Source organism: Pleurodeles waltl, unplaced genomic scaffold (assembly GCF_031143425.1).
Source record: "Pleurodeles waltl isolate 20211129_DDA unplaced genomic scaffold, aPleWal1.hap1.20221129 scaffold_39, whole genome shotgun sequence".
Taxonomy (NCBI): domain Eukaryota; kingdom Metazoa; phylum Chordata; class Amphibia; order Caudata; family Salamandridae; genus Pleurodeles; species Pleurodeles waltl.
This window is the reverse complement of record NW_027150097.1, coordinates 8,458,661-8,482,881: the sequence shown is the minus strand read 5'-3', so window position 1 is coordinate 8,482,881 and position 24,221 is coordinate 8,458,661. Positions and strand designations below refer to the sequence as shown.

Sequence of the window (24,221 nt, the reverse complement as noted above, 5' to 3'; positions counted from 1 at the left end):
AGCATATAAACCTAAATGAGTGCCATGTACTGAGTGAATGTTATTTAATGTCCTCTGTATTTTCAATTCCAGACCTTCCTGCTCAGGGAAACAGTGGGATCTGAAGCTGATGAAGGAGAGAGGATGGATCATCCTGACAGTGGACCCTGTGGTGACTGCTACTAATTCTCAATCATCTACTACATGGGGTGTGGACTTGCAGAATTTTGAGCCAGTGCATATGGCCGGTGGTGACTGCTACTAATTCTCAATCATCTACTACAGGGGGTGTGGACATGCAGAATTTGGAGCCAGTTCAAGATTCAGATCAGGAGGCTCCTGGCTCCATACCAATCAACTCAGTGCCTCTGAGACAAGGACTTGAACGGTACAGTTTGAGTCCTCGACCGCCATGCTCAACGCGGCTGCAAGGATTCGGGGTGGATTGACTGAATGTGGTATTTCTTGTTGTGTACTATTCTTGTATACTGGATTAGTATAGTATCTTTTTTTTGAGCAGCTATGTTTGTTTTGTATTGGTTAAGGAGAAATGTTGTGTTCGTCATGGGCACGCCCATGATGCACACCAAGGGAGGTAGGGAGTGTTAGTCTACCCCGAGTTTTAGAGTTGGATGGTAGGTGCGGTGATGTGGAATCGGAGAGAATAAAAGGTAGGGGAAGGTGTTCCTCGTGGCTAAAGACTCCATATTATTCTTTGTGTATTTATTAAAACTTCTCTGCAAAACAGGCACTGTGTGTGCACGACGCAACACCCCCACCTCTCCCATCCCCTGAATACAGAAGTTAAAAACCAGCTGTTATTGGGACGCAGGGGACCCTGGTGCCACTGAACCTTCTGCACTGTGAACCTGCTGAACTATTGACAGCTGCGCTTTTGATATGTAGGGTCGAAACCTTTATCTCGGCCCCTCTATCACGATTCGTTGAAGATGCTGTGATTTCCTGCTTTACCGATTTACTGCGATTTAGCCAACTTCAGGCAATTAGTGCAAGCAACGGAAAATAGATCTTATCGATAATTTACAGAAACTGTTGACAATGTTTTTGATACAGTCCTTGGGAAAAAAAAGTCCAAAAATGTATCCACCTCGCAAAATACACTTGTCAGAAGTGGGATTTGAACCCACACCTCCAAGGGAGGCTGCGACCTGAACGCAGCGCCTTAGACCACTCAGCCATCCTGTCACTCTTCACACCTCCCTCATGGCTCAATTTCGAGCGTATAAACCAAAATGAGTGCCATGTACTGAGTGAATGTTGTTTAATGTCCTCTGTATTTCAATTCCAGACCTTCCTGCTCAGGGAAACAGTGGGATCTGAAGCTGATGAAGGAGAGAGGATGGATCATCCTGACAGTGAATCCGGTGGTGACTGCTACTAATTCTCAATCATCGACTACATGGGGTGTGGACATGCAGAAGTGTGAGCCAGTGCACATGGCCGGTGGTGACTGCTACTAATTCTCAATCATCTACTACAGGGGGTGTGGACATGCAGAATTTGGAGCCAGTTCAAGATTCAGATCAGGAGGTGCCTGGCTCCATACCAATCAACTCAGTGCCTCTGAGACAAGGACTTGAACGGTACAGTTTGAGTCCTCGACCGCCATGCTCAACGCGGCTGCAAGGATTCGGGGTGGATTGACTGAATGTGGCATTTCTTGTTGTGTACTATTCTTGTATACTGGATTAGTATAGTATCTTTTTTTTGAGCAGCTATGTTTGTTTTGTATTGGTTAAGGAGAAATGTTGTGTTCGTCATGGGCACGCCTATGATGCACACCAAGGGAGGTAGGGAGTGTTAGTCTCCCCCGAGTTTTGGAGTTGGATGGTAGGCGCGGTGACGTGGAACCGGAGAGAATAAAAGGCCAGGGAAGGTGTTCCTCGTGGCCAATGACTCTATATTATTCTCTGTGTATTTATTAAAACTTATCTGCGAAACAGGCACCATGTGTGCACGATGCAACACACCCCTCCCATGCCCTGAATACAGAAGTTAAAAACCAGCTGTGATTGGGACGCAGGGGACCCTGGTGCCACTGAACCTTCTGCCCTGTGAACCTGCTGAACTATTGACAGCTGCGCTCTTGATATGTAGGGTCAAAACCTTTATCTCTTCCCCTCTATCACGATTTGTTGAAGATGCTGTGATTTCCCGCTTTACCGATTTACTGCGATTTAGCCAACTTCAGGAAATTAGTGCAAGCAACGGACAATAGATCTTATCGATAATTTACAGAAACTGTTGACATTGTTTTTGATACGGGTGCTTGGAAAAAAAAAGACAAAAAATGTATCCACCTCGCAAAAGACACTTGTCAGAAGTGGGATTCGAACCCACGCCTCCAAAGGAGACTGTGACCTGAATACAGCACCTTAGACCACCCGGCCATCCTGACACTCTTGACACCAGACTGATGGCTCAATTTCCAGCATATAAACCAAAATGAGTGCCATGTACTGAGTGAATGTTGTTTAATGTCCTCTGTATTTTCAATTCCAGACCTTCCTGCTCAGGGAAACAGTGGGATCTGAAGCTGATGAAGGAGAGAGGATGGATCATCCTGACAGTGAATCCGGTGGTGACTGCTACTAATTCTCAATCATCGACTACTTGGGGTGTGGACATGCAGAAGTTTGAGCCAGTGCACATGGCCGGTGGTGACTGCTACTAATTCTCAATCATCTACTACAAGGGGTGTGGACATGCAGAATTTGGAGCCAGTTCAAGATTCAGATCAGGAGGTGCCTGGCTCCATACCAATCAACTCAGTGCCTCTGAGACAAGGACTTGAACGGTACAGTTTGAGTCCTCGACCGCCATGCTCAACGCAGCTGCAAGGATTCGGGGTGGATTGACTGAATGTGGCATTTCTTGTTGTGTACTATTCTTGTATACTGGATTAGTATAGTATCTTTTTTTTGAGCAGCTATGTTTGTTTTGTATTGGTTAAGGAGAAATGTTGTGTTCGTCATGGGCACGCCTATGATGCACACAAAGGGAGGTAGGGAGTGTTAGTCTCCCCCGAGTTTTGGAGTTGGATGGTAGGCGCGGTGACGTGGAACCGGAGAGAATAAAAGGCCAGGGAAGGTGTTCCTCGTGGCCAATGACTCTATATTATTCTCTGTGTATTTATTAAAACTTATCTGCGAAACAGGCACCATGTGTGCACGATGCAACACACCCCTCCCATGCCCTGAATAAAGAAGTTAAAAACCAGCTGTGATTGGGACGCAGGGGACCCTGGTGCCACTGAACCTTCTGCACTGTGAACCTGCTGAACTATTGACAGCTGCGCTCTTGATATGTACGGTCAAAACCTTTATCTCTGCCCCTCTATCACGATTTGTTGAAGATGCTGTGATTTCCCGCTTTACCGATTTACTGCGATTTAGCCAACTTCAGGAAATTAGTGCAAGCAACGGACAATAGATCTTATCGATAATTTACAGAAACTGTTGACATTGTTTTTGATACGGGTGCTTGGAAAAAAAAAGACAAAAAATGTATCCACCTCGCAAAAGACACTTGCCAGAAGTGGGATTTGAACCTACGCCTCCAAAGGAGACTGCAACCTGAATGCAGCGCCTTAGACCACTCGGCCATCCTGACACTCGTCACACTGCAATGATGGCTCAATTTCCAGCTTATAAACCAAAATGAGTGCCATGTACTGAGTGAATGTTGTTTAATGTCCTCTGTATTTCAATTCCAGACCTTCCTGCTCAGGGAAACAGTGGGATCTGAAGCTGATGAAGGAGAGAGGATGGATCATCCTGACAGTGGACCCTGTGGTGACTGCTACTAATTCTCAATCATCTACTACATGGGGTGTGGACTTGCAGAATTTTGAGCCAGTGCATATGGCCGGTGGTGACTGCTACTAATTCTCAATCATCTACTACAGGGGGTGTGGACATGCAGAATTTGGAGCCAGTTCAAGATTCAGATCAGGAGGTGCCTGGCTCCATACCAATCAACTCAGTGCCTCTGAGACAAGGACTTGAACGGTACAGTTTGAGTCCTCGACCGCCATGCTCAACGCGGCTGCAAGGATTCGGGGTGGATTGACTGAATGTGGCATTTCTTGTTGTGTACTATTCTTGTATACTGGTTTAGTATAGTATCTTTTTTTTTAGCAGCTATGTTTGTTTTGTATTGGTTAAGGAGAAATGTTGTGTTCGTCATGGGCACGCCTATGATGCACACCAAGGGAGGTAGGGAGTGTTAGTCTCCCCCGAGTTTTGGAGTTGGATGGTAGGCGCGGTGACGTGGAACCGGAGAGAATAAAAGGCCAGGGAAGGTGTTCCTCGTGGCCAATGACTCTATATTATTCTCTGTGTATTTATTAAAACTTATTTGCGAAACAGGCACCATGTGTGCACGATGCAACACACCCCTCCCATGCCCTGAATACAGAAGTTAAAAACCAGCTGTGATTGGGACGCAGGGGACCCTGGTGCCACTGAACCTTCTGCACTGTGAACCTGCTGAACTATTGACAGCTGTGCTTTTGATATGTAGGGTCGAAACCTTTATCTCGGCCCCTCTATCACGATTTGTTGAAGATGCTGTGATTTCCCACTTTACTGATTTACTGCGATTTAGCCAACTTCAGGCAATTAGTGCAAGCAACGGACAATAGATCTTATCGATAATTTACAGAAACTGTTGACATTGTTTTTGATAAGGGTGCTTGGAAAAAAAAAGTCCAAAAATGTATCCACCTCGCAAAAGACACATGTCAGAAGAGGGGTTTGAACCCACGTCTCCAAGGGAGACTGTGACCTGAATACAGCACCTTAGACCACCCGGCCATCCTGACACTCTTGACACCAGACTGATGGCTCAATTTCCAGCATATAAACCAAAATGAGTGCCATGTACTGAGTGAATGTTATTTAATGTCCTCTGTATTTTCAATTCCAGACCTTCCTGCTCAGGGAAACAGTGGGATCTGAAGCTGATGAAGGAGAGAGGATGGATCATCCTGACAGTGAATCCGGTGGTGACTGCTACTAATTCTCAATCATCGACTACTTGGGGTGTGGACATGCAGAAGTTTGAGCCAGTGCACATGGCCGGTGGTGACTGCTACTAATTCTCAATCATCTACTACAAGGGGTGTGGACATGCAGAATTTGGAGCCAGTTCAAGATTCAGATCAGGAGGTGCCTGGCTCCATACCAATCAACTCAGTGCCTCTGAGACAAGGACTTGAACGGTACAGTTTGAGTCCTCGACCGCCATGCTCAACGCAGCTGCAAGGATTCGGGGTGGATTGACTGAATGTGCCATTTCTTGTTGTGTACTATTCTTGTATACTGGATTAGTATAGTATCTTTTTTTTGAGCAGCTATGTTTGTTTTGTATTGGTAAAGGAGAAATGTTGTGTTCGTCATGGGCACGCCTATGATGCACACCAAGGGAGGTAGGGAGTGTTAGTCTCCCCCGAGTTTTAGAGTTGGATGGTAGGTGCGGTGATGTGGAATCGGAGAGAATAAAAGGTAGGGGAAGGTGTTCCTCGTGGCTAAAGACTCCATATTATTCTTTGTGTATTTATTAAAACTTCTCTGCAAAAAAGGCACTGTGTGTGCACGACGCAACACCCCCACCTCTCCCATCCCCTGAATACAGAAGTTAAAAACCAGCTGTGATTGGGACGCAGGGGACCCTGGTGCCACTGAACCTTCTGCACTGTGAACCTGCTGAACTATTGACAGCTGCGCTCTTGATATGTAGGGTCGAAATCTATATCTCTGCCCCTCTATCACGATTTGTTGAAGATGCTGTGATTTCCCGCTTTACCGATTTACTGCGATTTAGCCAACTTCAGGAAATTAGTGCAAGCAACGGACAATAGATCTTATCGATAATTTACAGAAACTGTTGACATTGTTTTTGATACGGGTGCTTGGAGAAAAAAAAGTCAAAAGATGTATCCACCTCGCAAAAGACACTTGTCAGAAGTGGGATTCGAATCCACGCCTCCAAAGGAGACTGCGATCTGAACGCAGCGCCTTAGACCACTCGGCCATCCTGACACTCTTGACACTGCACTGATAGCTCAATTTCCAGCTTATAAACCAAAATGAGTGCCATGTACTGAGTGAATGTTGTTTAATGTCCTCTGTATTTTCAATTCCAGACCTTCCTGCTCAGGGAAACAGTGGGATCTGAAGCTGATGAAGGAGAGAGGATGGATCATCCTGACAGTGGATCCGGTGGTGACTGCTACTAATTCTCAATCATCTACTACATGGGGTGTGGACATGCTGAATTTTGAGCCAGTGCACATGGCCGGTGGTGACTGCTACTAATTCTCAATCATCTACTACAGGGGGTGTGGACATGCAGAATTTGGAGCCAGTTCAAGATTCAGATCAGGAGGTGCCTGGCTCCATACCAATCAACTCAGTGCCTCTGAGACAAGGACTTGAACGGTACAGTTTGAGTCCTCGACCGCCATGCTCAACGCGGCTGCAAGGATTCGGGGTGGATTGACTGAATGTGGCATTTCTTGTTGTGTACTATTCTTGTATACTGGATTAGTATAGTATCTTTTTTTTGAGCAGCTATGTTTGTTTTGTATTGGTTAAGGAGAAATTTTGTGTTCGTCATGGGCACGCCTTTGATGCACACCAAGGGAGGTAGGGAGTGTTAGTCTCCCCCGAGTTTTGGAGTTGGATGGTAGGCGCGGTGACGTGGAACCGGAGAGATTAAAAGGTAGGGGAAGGTGTTCCTCGTGGCCAAAGACTCCATATTATTCTTTGTGTATTTATTAAAACTTATCTGCGAAACAGGCACTGTGTGTGCACGATGCAACACAGCCCTCCCATGCCCTGAATACAGAAGTTAAAAACCAGCTGTGATTGGGACGCAGGGGACCCTGGTGCCACTGAACCTTCTGCACTGTGAACCTGCTCAACTATTGACAGCTGCGCTTTTCATATGTAGGGTCGAAACCTTTATCTCGGCCCCTCTATCACGATTTGTTGAAGATGCTGTGATTTCCCGCTTTACCGATTTACTGCGATTTAGCCAACTTCAGGCAATTAGTGCAAGCAACGGAAAATAGATCTTATCGATAATTTACAGAAACTGTTGACATTGTTTTTGATACAGTGCTTGGGAAAAAAAAGTCCAAAAATGTATCCACCTCGCAAAAGACACTTGTCAGAAGTGGGATTCGAACCCACGCCTCCAAAGGAGACTGCGACCTGAACCCAGCACCTTAGACCACTCGGCCATCCTGACACTCTTGACACTGCACTGAGGGCTCAATTTCCAGCTTATAAACCAAAATGAGTGCCATGTACTGAGTGAATGTTGTTTAATGTCCTCTGTATTTTCAATTCCAGACCTTCCTGCTCAGGGAAACAGTGGGATCTGAAGCTGATGAAGGAGAGAGGATGGATCATCCTTACAGTGGATCCGGTGGAGACTGCTACTAATTCTCAATCATCTACTATATGGGGTGTGGACATGCTGAATTTTGAGCCAGTGCACATGGCCAGTGGTGACTGCTACTAATTCTTAATCATCTACTACAGGGGGTGTGGACATGCAGAATTTGGAGCCAGTTCAAGATTCAGATCAGGAGGTGCCTGCCTCCATACCAATCAACTCAGTGCCTCTGAGACAAGGACTTGAACGGTACAGTTTGAGGCCTCGACCGCCATGCTCAACGCAGCTGCAAGGATTCGGGGTGGATTGACTGAATGTGGCATTTCTTGTTGTGTACTATTCTTGTATACTGGTTTAGTATAGTATCTTTTTTTTGAGCAGCTATGTTTGTTTTGTATTGGTTAAGGAGAAATATTGTGTTCGTCATGGGCACGCCTATGATGCACACCAAGGGAGGTAGGGAGTGCTAGTCTCCCCCGAGTTTTGGAGTTGGATGGTAGGCGCGGTGACGTGGAACCGGAGAGAATAAAAGGTCAGGGAAGGTGTTCCTCGTGGCCAATGACTCTATATTATTCTCTGTGTATTTATTAAAACTTATCTGTGAAACAGGCACTGTGTGTGCACGATGCAACACACCCCTCCCATGCCCTGAATACAGAAGTTAAAAACCAGCTGTGATTGGGACGCAGGGGACCCTGGTGCCACTGAACCTTCTGCACTGTGAACCTGCTGAACTATTGACAGCTGCGCTTTTGATATGTAGGGTCGAAACCTTTATCTCGGCCCCTCGATCACGATTTGTTGAAGATGCTGTGATTTCCTGCTTTACCGATTTACTGCGATTTAGCCAACTTCAGGCAATTAGTGCAAGCAACGGAAAATAGATCTTATCGATAATTTACAGAACCTGTTGACATTGTTTTTGATACGGTGCTTGGGAAAAAAAAGTCCAAAAATGTATCCACCTCGCAAAATACAGTTGTCAGAAATGGGATTTGAACCCACACCTCCAAGGGAGGCTGCAATCTGAACGCAGCGCCTTAGACCACTCGGCCATCCTGACACTCTTCACACCTTGCTCATGGCTCAATTTCGAGCGTATAAACCAAAATGAGTGCCATGTACTGAGTGAATGTTGTTTAATGTCCTCTGTATTTTCAATTCCAGACCTTCCTGCTCAGGGAAACAGTGGGATCTGAAGCTGATGAAGGAGAGAGGATGGATCATCCTGACAGTGAATCCGGTGGTGACTGCTACTAATTCTCAATCATCGACTACATGGGGTGTGGACATGCAGAAGTTTGAGCCAGTGCACGTGGCCGGTGGTGACTGCTACTAATTCTCAATCATCTAATACAAGGGGTGTGGACATGCAGAATTTGGAGCCAGTTCAAGATTCAGATCAGGAGGTGCCTGGCTCCATACCAATCAACTCAGTGCCTCTGAGACAAGGACTTGAACGGTTGCGCTTTTGATATGTAGGGTCGAAACCTTTATCTCGGCCCCTCTATCACGATTTGTTGAAGATGCTGTGATTTCCTGCTTTACCAATTTACTGCGATTTAGCCAACTTCGGGCAATTAGTGCAAGCAACGGAAAATAGATCTTATCGATAATTTACAGAAACTGTTGACATTGTTTTTGATACGGGTGCTTGGAAAAAAAAAGACAAAAAATGTATCCACCTCGCAAAAGACACTTGTCAGAAGTGGGATTCGAATCCACGCCTCCAAAGGAGACTGCGACCTGAACGCAGCGCCTTAGACCACTCGGCCATCCTGACACTCTTGACACTGCACTGATGGCTCAATTTCCAGCTTATAAACCAAAATGAGTGCCATGTACTGAGTGAATGTTGTTTAACCCCTTCTGTGCCGCGGACGTAGTGGTTACGTCCCGCGGCACAGTGCTGCTGTGCCGAGGACGTAACCACTACGTCCTCGGCACACAGCCCAGAAGGAGCGCTCTCGCTCCCTCTGTGTGCTTCCCTCCCACCCCCCAAAGTCGGGGATGGAAGGGGAAGCCCTTCCCCTTCCACCCCGACCCCCCCACCCCCCCATAATGACGTCAGCGCGCGATCGCGCGCTGACTTCATTATGGGTTCCTCGCCGCACAGGAAGCCATTTGCTTCCTGTGCGGCGACGAGAGAAGAGGTGAGTTCCTCTTCCCGGTGGGTGGGGGGTTGGGGCTAAAGAGGCACCGGGGAAAAGGAAAGGCTTTTCCTTTTCCCCGGTGTCTCTTTGAGCATTCCTGCTGCCCGATCGCATTGCGATCGGGCAGCAGGAATGCCCACTAGACACCAGGGATTTGTTTTTTTTGTTTTACTTCTGTGTTTCTGGCATGCGGGGAGCGGCCCTTTGGGCAAGGGTCGCTCCCCTTTTGGGGGCAATTACTTACGGCCATTTCTGCCCCCCTTGGGGGCAGATTGGCCTACTTTTTAGGCAGATCTGCCCCCAAGGGGGGCAGAAAACACTAGATCATCAGGGTTTTATATTTTTATGTGCATTTATGTGGAGGGGGGTGCCCCCTTGGGCAAGGGGCACCCCCCCCAAGGGGGCAGAGAACTGTTGGCCTTTTCTGCCCCCCTTGGGGGCAGATCGGCCTATTTTTTTTAGGTCCATCTGCCCCCAAGGGGGGCAGAAGCCACTAAGGCACCAGGGATTGTGTGTGTAGTGGATGGGGGGGCGCCCCCTTGGGCAAGGGTCGCTCCCCTTTGGGGGGCATGTCTTTTCGGGCCATTTCTGCCCCCCTTGAGGGCAGATCAGCCTATTATTTTTAGGCTGATCTGCCCCAAGGGGGGTAGAAACCACTAGAACGCCAGGGATTTTTTTTTATGTGTTTATTTTTGTGGGGGGGCGTCCCCTTGGTCATGGGGCGTCCCCCCAAGGGGGGCATTGACCTGTTGCCCATTTCTACACCCCCTGGGGGCAGATGGGCCTATTTTCTTAGGCCCACCTGCCCCCAAGGGGGGCAGAAGCCACTTAGACACCAGGGATAGTGTGTGTGTGTGTGTGTGTGTGTTAGTGGATGGGGGGGCCTTGGGCAAGGGTCGCCCCCCACTTTGGGGGCACATGTACCCAGGCCATTTCTGCACCCCTTGGAGACAGATCAGCCTATTATTTTTAGGCTGGTCTGCCCCCAAGGGGGGCAGAAACTACTAGAACGCCAGGGATTTTTTTGTATTTGTTTATTTTTGTGGGGGGGCGTCCCCTTGGTCACGGGGCGCCCCCCCAAGGGGGGCATTGACCTGTTGCCCATTTCTACACCCCCTGGGGGCAGATGGGCCTATTTTCTTAGGCCCACCTGTCCCCAAGGGGGGCAGAAGCCACTTAGACACCAGGGATAGTGTGTGTGTGTGTGTGTGTGTTAGTGGATGGGGGGGGGCCTTGGGCAAGGGTCACCCCCCACTTTGGGGCACATGTACCCAGGCCATTTCTGCACCCCTTGGAGACAGATCAGCCTATTATTTTTAGGCTGGTCTGCCCCCAAGGGGGGCAGAAACCACTAGAACGCCAGGGTTTTTTTTTTATTTGTTTATTTTTGTGGGGGGGGGGCATTGACCTGTTGCCCATTTCTACACCCCCTGGGGGCAGATGGGCCTATTTTCTTAGGCCCACCTGTCCCCAAGGGGGGCAGAAGCCACTTAGACACCAGGGATAGTGTGTGTGTGTGTGTGTGTTAGTGGATGGGTGGGGCCTTGGGCAAGGGTTGCCCCCCACTTTGGGGACACATGTACCCAGGCCATTTCTGCACCCCTTGGAGACAGATCAGCCTATTATTTTTAGGCTGGTCTGCCCCCAAGGGGGGCAGAAACTACTAGAACGCCAGGGATTTTTTTTTATTTGTTTATTTTTGTGGGGGGGCGTCCCCTTGGTCACGGGGCGCCCCCCCAAGGGGGGCATTGACCTGTTGCCCATTTCTACACCCCCTGGGGGCAGATGGGCCTATTTTCTTAGGCCCACCTGTCCCCAAGGGGGGCAGAAGCCACTTAGACACCAGGGATAGTGTGTGTGTGTGTGTGTGTGTGTGTGTGTGTGTGTTAGTGGATGGGGGGGGGCCTTGGGCAAGGGTCGCCCCCCACTTTGGGGCACATGTACCCAGGCCATTTCTGCACCCCTTGGAGACAGATCAGCCTATTATTTTTAGGCTGGTCTGCCCCCAAGGGGGGCAGAAACCACTAGAACGCCAGGGTTTTTTTTTTATTTGTTTATTTTTGTGGGGGGCGTCCCCTTGGTCACGGGGCGCCCCCCCAAGGGGGGCATTGACCTGTTGCCCATTTCTACACCCCCTGGGGACAGATGGGCCTATTTTCTTAGGCCCACCTGTCCCCAAGGGGGGCAGAAGCCACTTAGACACCAGGGATAGTGTGTGTGTGTGTGTGTGTGTTAGTGGATGGGTGGGGCCTTGGGCAAGGGTTGCCCCCCACTTTGGGGGCACATGTACCCAGGCCAATTCTGCACCCCTTGGAGACAGATCAGCCTATTATTTTTAGGCTGGTCTGCCCCCAAGGGGGGCAGAAACTACTAGAACGCCAGGGATTTTTTTTTATTTGTTTATTTTTGTGGGGGGCGTCCCCTTGGTCACGGGGCGCCCCCCCAAGGGGGGCATTGACCTGTTGCCCATTTCTACACCCGCTGGGGGCAGATGGGCCTATTTTCTTAGGCCCACCTGCCCCCAAGGGGGGCAGAAGCCACTTAGGCACCAGGGATAGAGTTGTGTGTGTTTTTTTTTTTTTTTTCTTTTTGAGGGCTGTCCCCTTTGGCAAGGGTTGCTCTCCATGGGGACACACTACTAAAGGTATTTTCTGGCTTCCTTGGGATAGACAGGTCTATTTTATTAGTAGGCCCATCTGCCCCTATGGCAGAATCCACTTAGGCACCAATTTCTAAATGTTTGATGGTCCGGTGTTTGTCAACTGAAGAAGTCTTTGCATTTGTGATAAAAAATGTTTTCCTCCTTTTTGTTCTAGTTCAAAGCTTTTGCTTTATTTGCTGTGGCTCCTTGAGGTTTTGGCGGTGGTTGACCTGCAGTTTGCACAGTTGCATGTTTTAGGTAAGTAAAAACAATTTACTCCAAAGGAGTACTGTTGCCATGCATGAATGACATGTTTGTAGGGGGTGTACTAAATGCAGGATTGTGTGTGAAATTGTCCTTAGGTTTGTGCACAATGATATTTGTTTTGTCTTATTTCTAATTTGCCTTTCTTTCTTTATTTTTAGTGGGATATCATTGGTGATTGCTGTGTAGTTGCTGGTGAATCAAGCTTTTTCAGGCAAGTGAGCGGTATAGTTTTTGAGTTTATAACTCTTACTAACAAAGCTACACTTTGTCACTTGTCTTACACAGTGCTGGTTGTTGGTGGTGAATTTGTCCAGTTAATTTTAGCAGGAGAGATCATGGCTAGCCGCAGGATGACCGCTCAGCAGGTGGTTGGTATGCTTTTTGAGTCACAGTCTGATCATGACTATGAGACAGACTCTGCATCTGAGGCAGAGGAGGAAGTCAGAGATTCTGGCAGTGATGTTTCTCTTGGAGGGGAATCTTCTGATGATGAAGCCACACTCAGTGCAGATGAAGGGCCTGTTTTAGAGGAGGACATTGATGTGCCAATAGTGCAGCAACCTGGGGCTGAAAGGTTTCCCGTTATAAGACCTGATGTCTGGGTTGCCCCAAACATGGAGCAGCCAGAGTTGCCTGCCTTTACTGGTCTCCCGGGGTGTAACGGCAATACAGAGAACTTTATGCCTATCAATTTCTTTGAGTTATTCATGGATGATGTGTTTTTGGAAGAGATTGTTGAGCAGACTAATTTGTATGCGGAGCAGCATTTGAGGGACAACGCTGCTAGACTTAGGCCACACTCTAGAGCTGCCCAGTGGATTCCCACAAATTTGGAGGAGTTAAAAAAGTTTTTGGGTTTGACTTTTTTGATGGGGTTGATAAGGAAGCCGTCACTGGCTTCTTATTGGTCTACTAGTCCCTTGATGGCAACAGCTATATTTCCAGCGACCATGAGTCGTAATCGGTATTTGCTTCTTCTTAGGATGCTGCATTTTGTTGACAATGCATTAGCCTTGCCACGAGATCACCCAGATTCTGACCGTCTTTTTAAGATTAGGCCTGTCCTTGATCATTTTGTAGATCGGTTTTCGGAGGTCTATGTTCCAGGCAAAGAGTTAAGTGTGGACGAGTCTTTGGTCCTCTTCAAGGGTCGTTTGGTTTTTAGGCAGTACATTCCTAGCAAAAGGGCACGATATGGAATTAAATTGTATATGCTGTCTGAAAGTAGGACAGGATATGTGTATAGTTTCCGTGTGTACACTGGTAGGGATTCCAATATTGACCCCCCCTGGTTGTCCTCCCACTTTTGGAGTTACTGAGAAAATTGTGTGGGATCTTGGTAGACGACTGTTCAACAAAGGTCACCATTTGTATGTAGATAACTTCTACACTGGTGTGCAATTGTTCAAGGAATTGTTTAGAGTGGACACAGTTGCTTGTGGCACAATCCGTTCTAACCGGAAAGGCTATCCAAGGGAGCTTGTCTGTAAAAAACTTGAGAGAGGACAGTGCTGTGCCTTGCGGAACGAGGAGCTGCTAGCTTTGAAATTTTCAGATAAGAGGGATGTCTACATGCTAAGTACCATCCATGATGAGAGTACTTCCCCTGTGACTGTTTGGGGCCAGGTTGCTGAAGTGCGCAAACCTGTGTGCATTTTAGATTATAATAAGCACATGGGAGGTGTAGATAGAGTTGACCAGAGGTTGGAACCTTATACTGCTCTTCGTAAGTCTTACGTTTGGTATAAGAAGTTAGCACTTCACCTCTTCCACTTAGCAACCTTCAATGCTTTTATTGTGTTTAGGGATAGGTCTCCAGAGTCAAAGATGACATTTGTGAAATTTCAGGAGTCAGTGATAGAGAGCCTTATTGTGGTGGAACAGGCCAGAGTTCCTAGAGAAGCAGTGGTGGAGGATGTGGCAAGATTGAAAGATCGCCACTTTGCTGAGCACATTCCTCCCACACCCAAAAAAGACTTTCCAGCTAAGAAATGTAGAGTGTGTTTTCGAAGAGGTATCCGGAGGGAGTCTCGAATGTACTGCCCAGATTGTCCTTCAAAGCCTGGGCTGTGTGTCGGTGCTTGTTTTAAGAATTACCACACCCAGAAGAATTTCTGGGAACAACCATGAGTGTAAACTCATGTCTGTTTTGTATTTTCATGTGTTTAGTTTCATGGTTAGCATTTCTGTCATGTTCTTAGTTAGAGCTTTTGTGTTTGTAGTTTTGTAATTCTTTCTACTTAGTTAGGGGTTCCTCTGTTAAAAAAAAAAAAAAAAAAATGATGCAATTGTGGGTGGAGTGGGGCTTGGCTGAGAGTGTACATATTGACTTGCTGTTGGCTACTGCAACACACTGCCAGCCAAACACCAGTCCACACACTCCCATCAGCTGGTGTGATTGTTGTATCAGGCATGTGGGCGTATGTAAGTGATGGGCCCTTGAGTGGCGCTGTCTGTCGATGTGAGTGTTGTAATGTGCTGGGCCCGTGGCTGGCGGTGTGAATGGCCTTGTGTGTGTCATGTATGAAAGTTGTGTGAATGGACTGTAAAGCGGTTGGTGCCTTGTCGCGGCTTTACAGCTCACGAGCTGTGAGTCATTGGTTCAGTTTTTTGCCTTTCAGTTACAAATAGTGCATTTCATTTTTGTGAAAGCTCTTGTTAGTAAAATTTGATCCACTGAACCATCACTCACCCTCGTGCCAAATCCAACCAGTATGTGTGGTAAAAATGACAAAACCTGCTCCGCTGTAATCAGGCGTCGCAGCACACCTGTGACACGCTAGGTGCCTCAGGTGGGACCCCGATGATGAAGCATGCCACCAACTTGGTTGGTGGGTGAGGGGTCTTTTTCACATAACCTAACTGTTTCTTTTCAAAATTTTAGTGTTTGGCACATCACGGACGTATGTGGGCACATCAAAACGATATATTACAAAACTACCTGTGTTTGGGGGGGAGAGGGCACCTATGTTTTTGGTCCTGTGTGCGGCCTTCATCTAGGGAAACCTACCAAACCCCGGCATTTTATAAAACTAGACACCCCAAGGAGTCCAGGGAGGTGTGGCTTGCGTGGATCCCCCAACATTTTCTTACCCAGACTCCTCTGTAAACCTCAATGTGCTTAAAAAAAGCATATTTTCCTGACTTTTCTTCGTAGGATCACCACTTCAGCACAAAATTCCTACTCCCCAGTGTTCCCCTCAGCCTCCCAAGTAAAATGACATCTCACTTATGTGGGTCCCCAAAGCAGAGTCAGTCTAAAGATGTATAAAATAATATGTCCTTTTAAACTTGCTGTGCTATCCCCTCTATCTCTACAAGTTTTGGGCCTTATTCTGTTGCAGGCACCTGGCCCACCCACACAAGTGAGGTATCATTTTTATCAGGAGACTTGGGGGAACGCTGGGTGGAAGGAAATTTGTGGCTCCACTCAGATTCCAGAACTTTCTGTCACCGAAATGTGTGGAGAATGTTTTTTTTTAGACAGAATTTGAGGTTTGCAAAGGATTCTGGGTAACAGAACCTGGTCCGAGCCACACAAGTCACCCCATCTTGGATTCCCCTAGGTCTCTAGTTTTCAGAAATGCACAGGTTTGGTAAGTTTCCCTAGGTGCCGGCTGAGCTAGAGGCCAAAATCTACAGGTAGGCACTGTTTTCAATGAAAAAATGTGATGTGTCCACGTTGCGCTTTGGGGCGTTTCCTGTCGCGGGCGCTAGGCCTACCCACACAAGTGAGGTATCATTTTTATCAGGAGACGTGGGGGAACGCTGGGTGGAAGGAAATTCGTGGCTCCTCTCAGATTCCAGAACTTTCTGCCACAGAAATGTGAGGAACATGTGTTTTTTTAGCCAAATTTTGAGGTTTGCAAAGGATTCTGGGTAACAGAACCTGGTCCGAGCCACACAAGTCACCCCATCTTGGATTCCCCTAGGTCTCTACTTTTCAGAAATGCACACGTTTGGTAGGTTTCCCTAGGTGGCGGCTGAGCTACAGGCCAAAATCTACAGGTAGGCACTTTGCAAAAAACACCTCTGTTTTCCTTCACCAATTTGGCTGTGTCCACGTTGCGCTTTGGGGCATTTCCTGTCGCGGGCGCTAGGCCTACCCACACAAGTGAGGTATCATTTTTATCGGGAGACGTGGGGGAACGCTGGGTGGAAGGAAATTCATGGCTCCTCTCAGATTCCAGAACTTTCTGCCACAGAAATTTGAGGAACATGTGTTTTTTTAGCCAAATTTTGAGGTTTGCAAAGGATTCTGGGTAACAGAACCTGGTCCGGGCCACACAACTCACCCCATCTTGGATTCCCCTAGGTCTCTAGTTTTCAGAAATGCACAGGTTTGGTAGGTTTCCCTAGGCGGCGGCTGAGCTACAGGCCAAAATCTACAGGTAGGCACTTTGCAAAAAACACCTCTGTTTTCCTTCACCAATTTGGCTGTGTCCACGTTGCGCTTTGGGGCATTTCCTGTCGCGGGCGCTAGGCCTACCCACACAAGTGAGGTATCATTTTTATCGGGAGACGTGGGGGAACGCTGGGTGGAAGGAAATTCATGGCTCCTCTCAGATTCCAGAACTTTCTGCCACAGAAATGTGAGGAACATGTGTATTTTTAGCCAAATTTTGAGGTTTGCAAAGGATTCTGGGTAACAGAACCTGGTCCGAGCCACACAAGTCACCCCATCTTGGATTCCCCTAGGTCTCTAGTTTTCAGAAATGCACAGGTTTGGTAGGTTTCCCTAGGTGGCGGCTGAGCTACAGGCCAAAATCTACAGGTAGGCACTTTGCAAAAAACACCTCTGTTTTCCTTCACCAATTTGGCTGTGTCCACGTTGCGCTTTGGGGCATTTCCTGTCGCGGTCGCTAGGCCTACCCACACAAGTGAGGTATCATTTTTATCGGGAGACGTGGGGGAACGCTGGGTGGAAGGAAATTCGTGGCTCCTCTCAGATTCCAGAACTTTCTGCCACAGAAATGTGAGGAACATGTGTATTTTTAGCCAAATTTTGAGGTTTGCAAAGGATTCTGGGTAACAGAACCTGGTCCGAGCCACACAAGTCACCCCATCTTGGATTCCCCTAGGTCTCTAGTTTTCAGAAATGCACAGGTTTGGTAGGTTTCCCTAGATGGCGGCTGAGCTACAGGCCAAAATCTACAGGTAGGCACTTTGCAAAAAACACCTCTGTTTTCCTTCACCAATTTGGCTGTGTCCACGTTGCGCTTTGGGGCATTTCCTGTCGCGGGCGCTAGGCCTACCCACACAAGTGAGGTATCATTTTTATCGGGAGACGTGGGGGAACGCTGGGTGGAAGGAAATTCGTGGCTCCTCTCAGATTCCAGAACTTTCTGCCACAGAAATGTGAGGAACATGTGTTTTTTTAGCCAAATTTTGAGGTTTGCAAAGGATTCTGGGTAACAGAACCTGGTCCGGGCCACACAAGTCACCCCATCTTGGATTCCCCTAGGTCTCTAGTTTTCAGAAATGCACAGGTTTGGTAGGTTTCCCTAGGTGGCGGCTGAGCTACAGGCCAAAATCTACAGGTAGGCACTTTGCAAAAAACACCTCTGTTTTCCTTCACCAATTTGGCTGTGTCCACGTTGCGCTTTGGGGCATTTTCTGTCGCGGGCGCTAGGCCTACCCACACAAGTGAGGTATCATTTTTATCGGGAGACGTGGGGGAACGCTGGGTGGAAGGAACTTCGTGGCTCCTCTCAGATTCCAGAACTTTCTGCCACAGAAATGTGAGGAACATGTGTATTTTTAGCCAAATTTTGAGGTTTGCAAAGGATTCTGGGTAACAGAACCTGGTCCGGGCCACACAAGTCACCCCATCTTGGATTCCCCTAGGTCTCTAGTTTTCAGAAATGCACAGGTTTGGTAGGTTTCCCTAGGTGGCGGCTGAGCTACAGGCCAAAATCTACAGGTAGGCACTTTGCAAAAAACACCTCTGTTTTCCTTCACCAATTTGGCTGTGTCCACGTTGCGCTTTGGGGCGTTTCCTGTCACGGGCGCTAGGCCTACCCACACAAGTGAGGTATCATTTTTATCGGGAGATGTGGGGGAACGGTGGGTGGAAGGAAATTCGTGGCTCCTCTCAGATTCCAGAACTTTCTGCCACAGAAATGTGAGGAACATGTGTTTTTTTAGCCAAATTTTGAGGTTTGCAAAGGATTCTGGGTAACAGAACCTGGTCCGAGCCACACAAGTCACCCCATCTTGGATTCCCCTAGGTCTCTACTTTTCAGAAATGCACAGGTTTGGTAGGTTTCCCTAGGTGGCGGCTGAGCTACAGGCCAAAATCTACAGGTAGGCACTTTGCAAAAAACACCTCTGTTTTCCTTCACCAATTTGGCTGTGTCCACGTTGCGCTTTGGGGCATTTCCTGTCGCGGGCGCTAGGCCTACCCACACAAGTGAGGTATCATTTTTATCGGGAGATGAGGGGGAACGCTGGGTGGAAGGAAATTCGTGGCTCCTCTCAGATTCCAGAACGTTCTGCCACAGAAATGAGAGAAACATGTGTTTTTTTAGCAAAACTTTGAGGTTTGCAAAGGATTCTGGGTAACAGAACCTGGTCCCAGCCACACAAGTCACCCCATCTTGGATTCCCCTAGGTCTCTAGTTTTCAGAAATGCACAGGTTTGGTAGGTTTCCCTAGGTGGCGGCTGAGCTACAGGCCAAAATCTACAGGTAGGCACTTTGCAAAAAACACCTCTGTTTTCCTTCACCAATTTGGCTGTGTCCACGTTGCGCTTTGGGGCATTTCCTGTCGCGGGCACTAGGCCTACCCACACAAGTGAGGTATCATTTTTATCGGGAGACGTGGGGGAACGCTGGGAGGAAGGAAATTCGTGGCTCCTCTCAGATTCCAGAACTTTCTGCCACAGAAATGTGAGGAACATGTGTTTTTTTAGCCACATTTTGAGGTTTGCAAAGGATTCTGGGTAACAGAACCTGGTCCGAGCCACACAAGTCACCCCATCTTGGATTCCCCTAGGTCTCTAGTTTTCTGAAATGCACAGGTTTGGTAGGTTTCCCTAGGTGGCGGCTGAGCTACAGGCCAAAATCTACAGGTAGGCACTTTGCAAAAAACACCTCTGTTTTCTGTGATGTGTCCACGTTGTGTTTTGGGGCATATCCTGTCGCGGGCGCTAGGCCTACCCACACAAGTGAGGTATCATTTTTATCGGGAGACTTGGGGGAACATAGAATAGCAAAACAAGTGTTATTGCCCCTTGTTTTTCTCTACATTTTTTCCTTCCAAATGTAAGACAGTGTGTAAAAAAGACATCTATTTGAGAAATGCCCTGTAATTCACATGCTAGTATGGGCACCCCGGAATCCAGAGAAGTGCAAATAACCACTGCTTCTCAACACCTTATCTTGTGCCCATTTTGGAAATACAAAGGTTTTCTTGATAGCTATTTCTTACTCTTTATATTTCAGCAAATGAATTGCTGTATACCCGGCATAGATTGAAAACCCACTGCAGGGTGCAGGTCATTTATTGACTCTGGGTACCTAGAGTTCTTGATGAACCTATAAGCCCTATATATCCCCCCAACCAGAAGAGTCCAGCAGACGTAACGGTATATTGCTTTCGAAAATCTGACATTGCTGGAAAAAGTTACAGAGTAAAACCTAGAGAAAAATTGATGTTTTTTTCACCTCAATTTCAATATTTTTCTTTTTCAGTTGTTATTTTCTGTAGGAAACCCTTGTAGGATCTACACAAATGACCCCTTGCTGAATTCAGATTTTTGTCTACTTTTCAAAAATGTTGCGGTTTCTGGGATCCAGCGTTGGTTTCATGCCCATTTCTGTCACTGACTGGAAGGAGGCTGAAAGCACAAAAAATCATAAAAATAGGGTATGTCCCAGTAAAATGCCAAAATTGTGTTGAAAAATTGGGTTTTCTGATTCAAGTCTGCCTGTTCCTGAAAGCTGGGAAGCTGGTGATTTCAGCACCGCAAACCCTTTGTTGATGCTCTTTTCAGGGGAAAAACCACAAGCCTTCTTCTGCAGCCCATTTTTCCCATTTTTTTTAAAAAAACGAAATTTTCACTGTTTTTTGGCTAATTTCTTGGCCTCCTTCTGGGGAACCCACAAAGTCTGGGTACCACTAGAATCCCTATGATGTTGGAAAAAAAGGACGCAAATTTGGCGTGGGTAGCTTATGTGAACAAAAAGTTATGAGGGCCTAAGCGCGAACTGCTCCAAATAGCCAAAAAAAGGCTTGGCACAGGAGGGGGAAAAGGCATGGCAGCGAAGGGGTTAATGTCCTCTGTATTTTCAATTCCAGACCTTCCTGCTCAGGGAAACAGTGGGATCTGAAGCTGATGAAGGAGAGAGGATGGATCATCGTGACAGTGGATCCGGTGGTGACTGCTACTAATTCTCAATCATCTACTACATGGGGTGTGGACATGCTGAATTTTGAGCCAGTGCACATGGCCGGTGGTGACTGCTACTAATTCTCAATCATCTACTACAGGGGGTGTGGACATGCAGAATTTGGAGCCAGTTCAAGATTCAGATCAGGAGGTGCCTGGCTCCATACCAATCAACTCAGTGCCTCTGAGACAAGGACTTAAACGGTACAGTTTGAGTCCTCGACCGCCATGCTCAACGCGGCTGCAAGGATTCGGGGTGGATTGACTGAATGTGGCATTTCTTGTTGTGTACTATCCTTGTATACTGGTTTAGTATAGTATCTTTTTTTTGAGCAGCTATGTTTGTTTTGTATTGGCTAAGGAGAAATTTTGTGTTCGTCATGGGCACGCCTATGATGCACACCAAGGGAGGTAGGGAGTTTTAGTCTCCCCTGAGTTTTGGAGTTGGATGGTAGGCGCGGTGACGTGGAACCGGAGAGAATAAAAGGTCAGGGAAGGTGTTCCTCGTGGCCAATGACTCTATATTATTCTCTGTGTATTTATTAAAACTTATTTGCGAAACAGGCACTGTGTGTGCACAATGCAACACACCCCTCCCATGCCCTGAATACAGAAGTTAAAAACCAGCTGTGATTGGGACGCAGGGGACCCTGGTGCCACTGAACCTTCTGCACTGTGAACCTGCTGAACTATTGACAGCTGTGCTTTTGATATGTAGGGTCGAACCCTTTATCTCGGCCCCTCTATCACGATTTGTTGAAGATGCTGTGATTTCCTGCTTTACCGATTTACTGCGATTTAGCCAACTTCAGGAAATTAGTGCAAGCAACGGACAATAGATCTTATCGATAATTTACAGAAACTGTTGACATTGTTTTTGATACGGGTGCTTGGAAAAAAAAAGACAAAAAATGTATCCACCTCGCAAAAGACACTTGTCAGAAGTGGGATTCGAACCTACTCCTCCAAAGGAGACTGTGAGCTGAACGCAGCACCTTAGACCACTCAGCCATCCTGACACTCGTGACACTGCAATGATGGCTCAATTTCCAGCTTATAAACCAAAATGAGTGCCATGTACTGAGTGAATGTTGTTTAATGTCCTCTGTATTTTCAATTCCAGACCTTCCTGCTCAGGGAAACAGTGGGATCTGAAGCTGATGAAGGAGAGAGGATGGATCATCCTGACAGTGGATCCGGTGGTGACTGCTACTAATTCTCAATCATCTACTACATGGGGTGTGGACATGCTGAATTTTGAGCCAGTGCACATGGCCGGTGGTGACTGCTACTAATTCTCAATCATCTACTACAGGGGGTGTGGACATGCAGAATTTGGAGCCAGTTCAAGATTCAGATCAGGAGGTGCCTGGCTCCAGACCAATCAACTCAGTGCCTCTGAGACAAGGACTTGAACGGTACAGTTTGAGTCCTCGACCGCCATGCTCAACGCGGCTGCAAGGATTCGGGGTGGATTGACTGAATGTGGCATTTCTTGTTGTGTACTATTCTTGTATACTGGTTTAGTATAGTATCTTTTTTTTGAGCAGCTATGTTTGTTTTGTATTGGTTAAGGAGAAATGTTGTGTTCGTCATGGGCACGCCTATGATGCACACCAAGGGAGGTAGGGAGTGTTAGTCTCCCCCGAGTTTTGGAGTTGGATGGTAGGCGCGGTGACGTGGAACCGGAGAGAATAAAAGGTCAGGGAAGGTGTTCCTCCTGGCCAATGACTCTATATTATTCTCTGTGTATTTATTAAAACTTATTTGCGAAACAGGCACTGTGTGTGCACGATGCAACACACCCCTCCCATGCCCTGAATACAGAAGATAAAAACCAGCTGTGATTGGGACGCAGGGGACCCTGGTGCCACTGAACCTTCTGCACTGTGAACCTGCTGAACTATTGACAGCTGCGCTTTTGATATGTAGGGTCGAAACCTTTATCTCGGCCACTCTATCACGATTTGTTGAAGATGCTGTGATTTCCTGCTTTACCGATTTACTGCGATTTAGCCAACTTCAGGCAATTAGTGCAAGCAACGGAAAATAGATCTTATCGATAATTTACAGAAACTGTTGACAATGTTTTTGATACAGTGCTTGGGAAAAAAAAGTCAAAAAATGTATCCACCTCGCAAAATACACTTGTCTGAAGTGGGATTTGAACCCACACCTCCAAGGGAGGCTGCGACCTGAACGCAGTGCCTTAGACCACTCGGCCATCCTGACACTCTTCACACCTCCCTCATGGCTCAATTTCGAGCGTATAAACCAAAATGAGTGCCATGTACTGAGTGAATGTTGTTTAATGTCCTCTGTATTTCAATTCCAGACCTTCCTGCTCAGGGAAACAGTGGGATCTGAAGCTGATGAAGGAGAGAGGATGGATCATCCTGACAGTGAATCCGGTGGTGACTGCTACTAATTCTCAATCATCGACTACATGGGGTGTGGACATGCAGAAGTTTGAGCCAGTGCACATGGCCGGTGGTGACTGCTACTAATTCTCAATCATCTACTATAAGGGGTGTGGACATGCAGAATTTGGAGCCAGATCAAGATTCAGATCAGGAGGTGCCTGGCTCCATACCAATCAACTCAGTGCCTCTGAGACAAGGACTTGAACGGTACAGTTTGAGTCCTCGACCGCCATGCTCAACGCGGCTGCAAGGATTCGGGGTGGATTGACTGAATGTGGCATTTCTTGTTGTGTACTATTCTTGTATACTGGATTAGTATAGTATCTTTTTTTTGAGCAGCTATGTTTGTTTTGTATTGGTTAAGGAGAAATGTTGTGTTCGTCATGGGCACGCCTATGATGCACACCAAGGGAGGTAGGGAGTGTTAGTCTCCCCGAGTTTTGGAGTTGGATGGTAGGCGCGGTGACGTGGAACCGGAGAGAATAAAAGGTCAGGGAAGGTGTTCCTCGTGGCCAATGACTCTATATTATTCTCTGTGTATTTATTAAAACTTATCTGCGAAACAGGCACTGTGTGTGCACGATGCAACACACCCCTCCCATGCCCTGAATACAGAAGTTAAAAACCAGCTGTGATTGGGACGCAGGGGACCCTGGTGCCACCGAACCTTCTGCACTGTGAACCTGCTGAACTATTGACAGCTGCGCTCTTGATATGTAGGGTCAAAACCTTTATCTCTGCCCCTCTATCACGATTTGTTGAAGATGCTGTGAATTCCCGCTTTACCGATTTACCGCGATTTAGCCAACTTCAGGAAATTAGTGCAAGCAACGGACAATAGATCTTATCAATAATTTACAGAAACTGTTGACATTGTTTTTGATACGGGTGCTTGGAAAAAAAAAGACAAAAAATGTATCCACCTCGCAAAAGACACT

The 24,221-nt window shown here is 47.2% G+C and overlaps 3 non-coding genes across 3 annotated transcripts; all 3 read right to left on the bottom strand.

The window, feature by feature from the left end:
• Nucleotides 1–5,961: 5,961 nt before the first annotated feature.
• TRNAL-CAG (transfer RNA leucine (anticodon CAG)) lies at nucleotides 5,962–6,044 on the bottom strand. The gene has a single exon. It is a non-coding gene; the product is annotated as a tRNA-Leu (tRNA).
• A 1,130-nt stretch (nucleotides 6,045–7,174) lies between these two features.
• On the bottom strand, nucleotides 7,175–7,257 carry TRNAL-CAG (transfer RNA leucine (anticodon CAG)). Its single transcript has one exon. It is a non-coding gene; the product is annotated as a tRNA-Leu (tRNA).
• Nucleotides 7,258–9,107: 1,850 nt separating this feature from the next.
• TRNAL-CAG (transfer RNA leucine (anticodon CAG)) lies at nucleotides 9,108–9,190 on the bottom strand. The gene has a single exon. It is a non-coding gene; the product is annotated as a tRNA-Leu (tRNA).
• Between the last annotated feature and the right edge of the window lie 15,031 nt (nucleotides 9,191–24,221).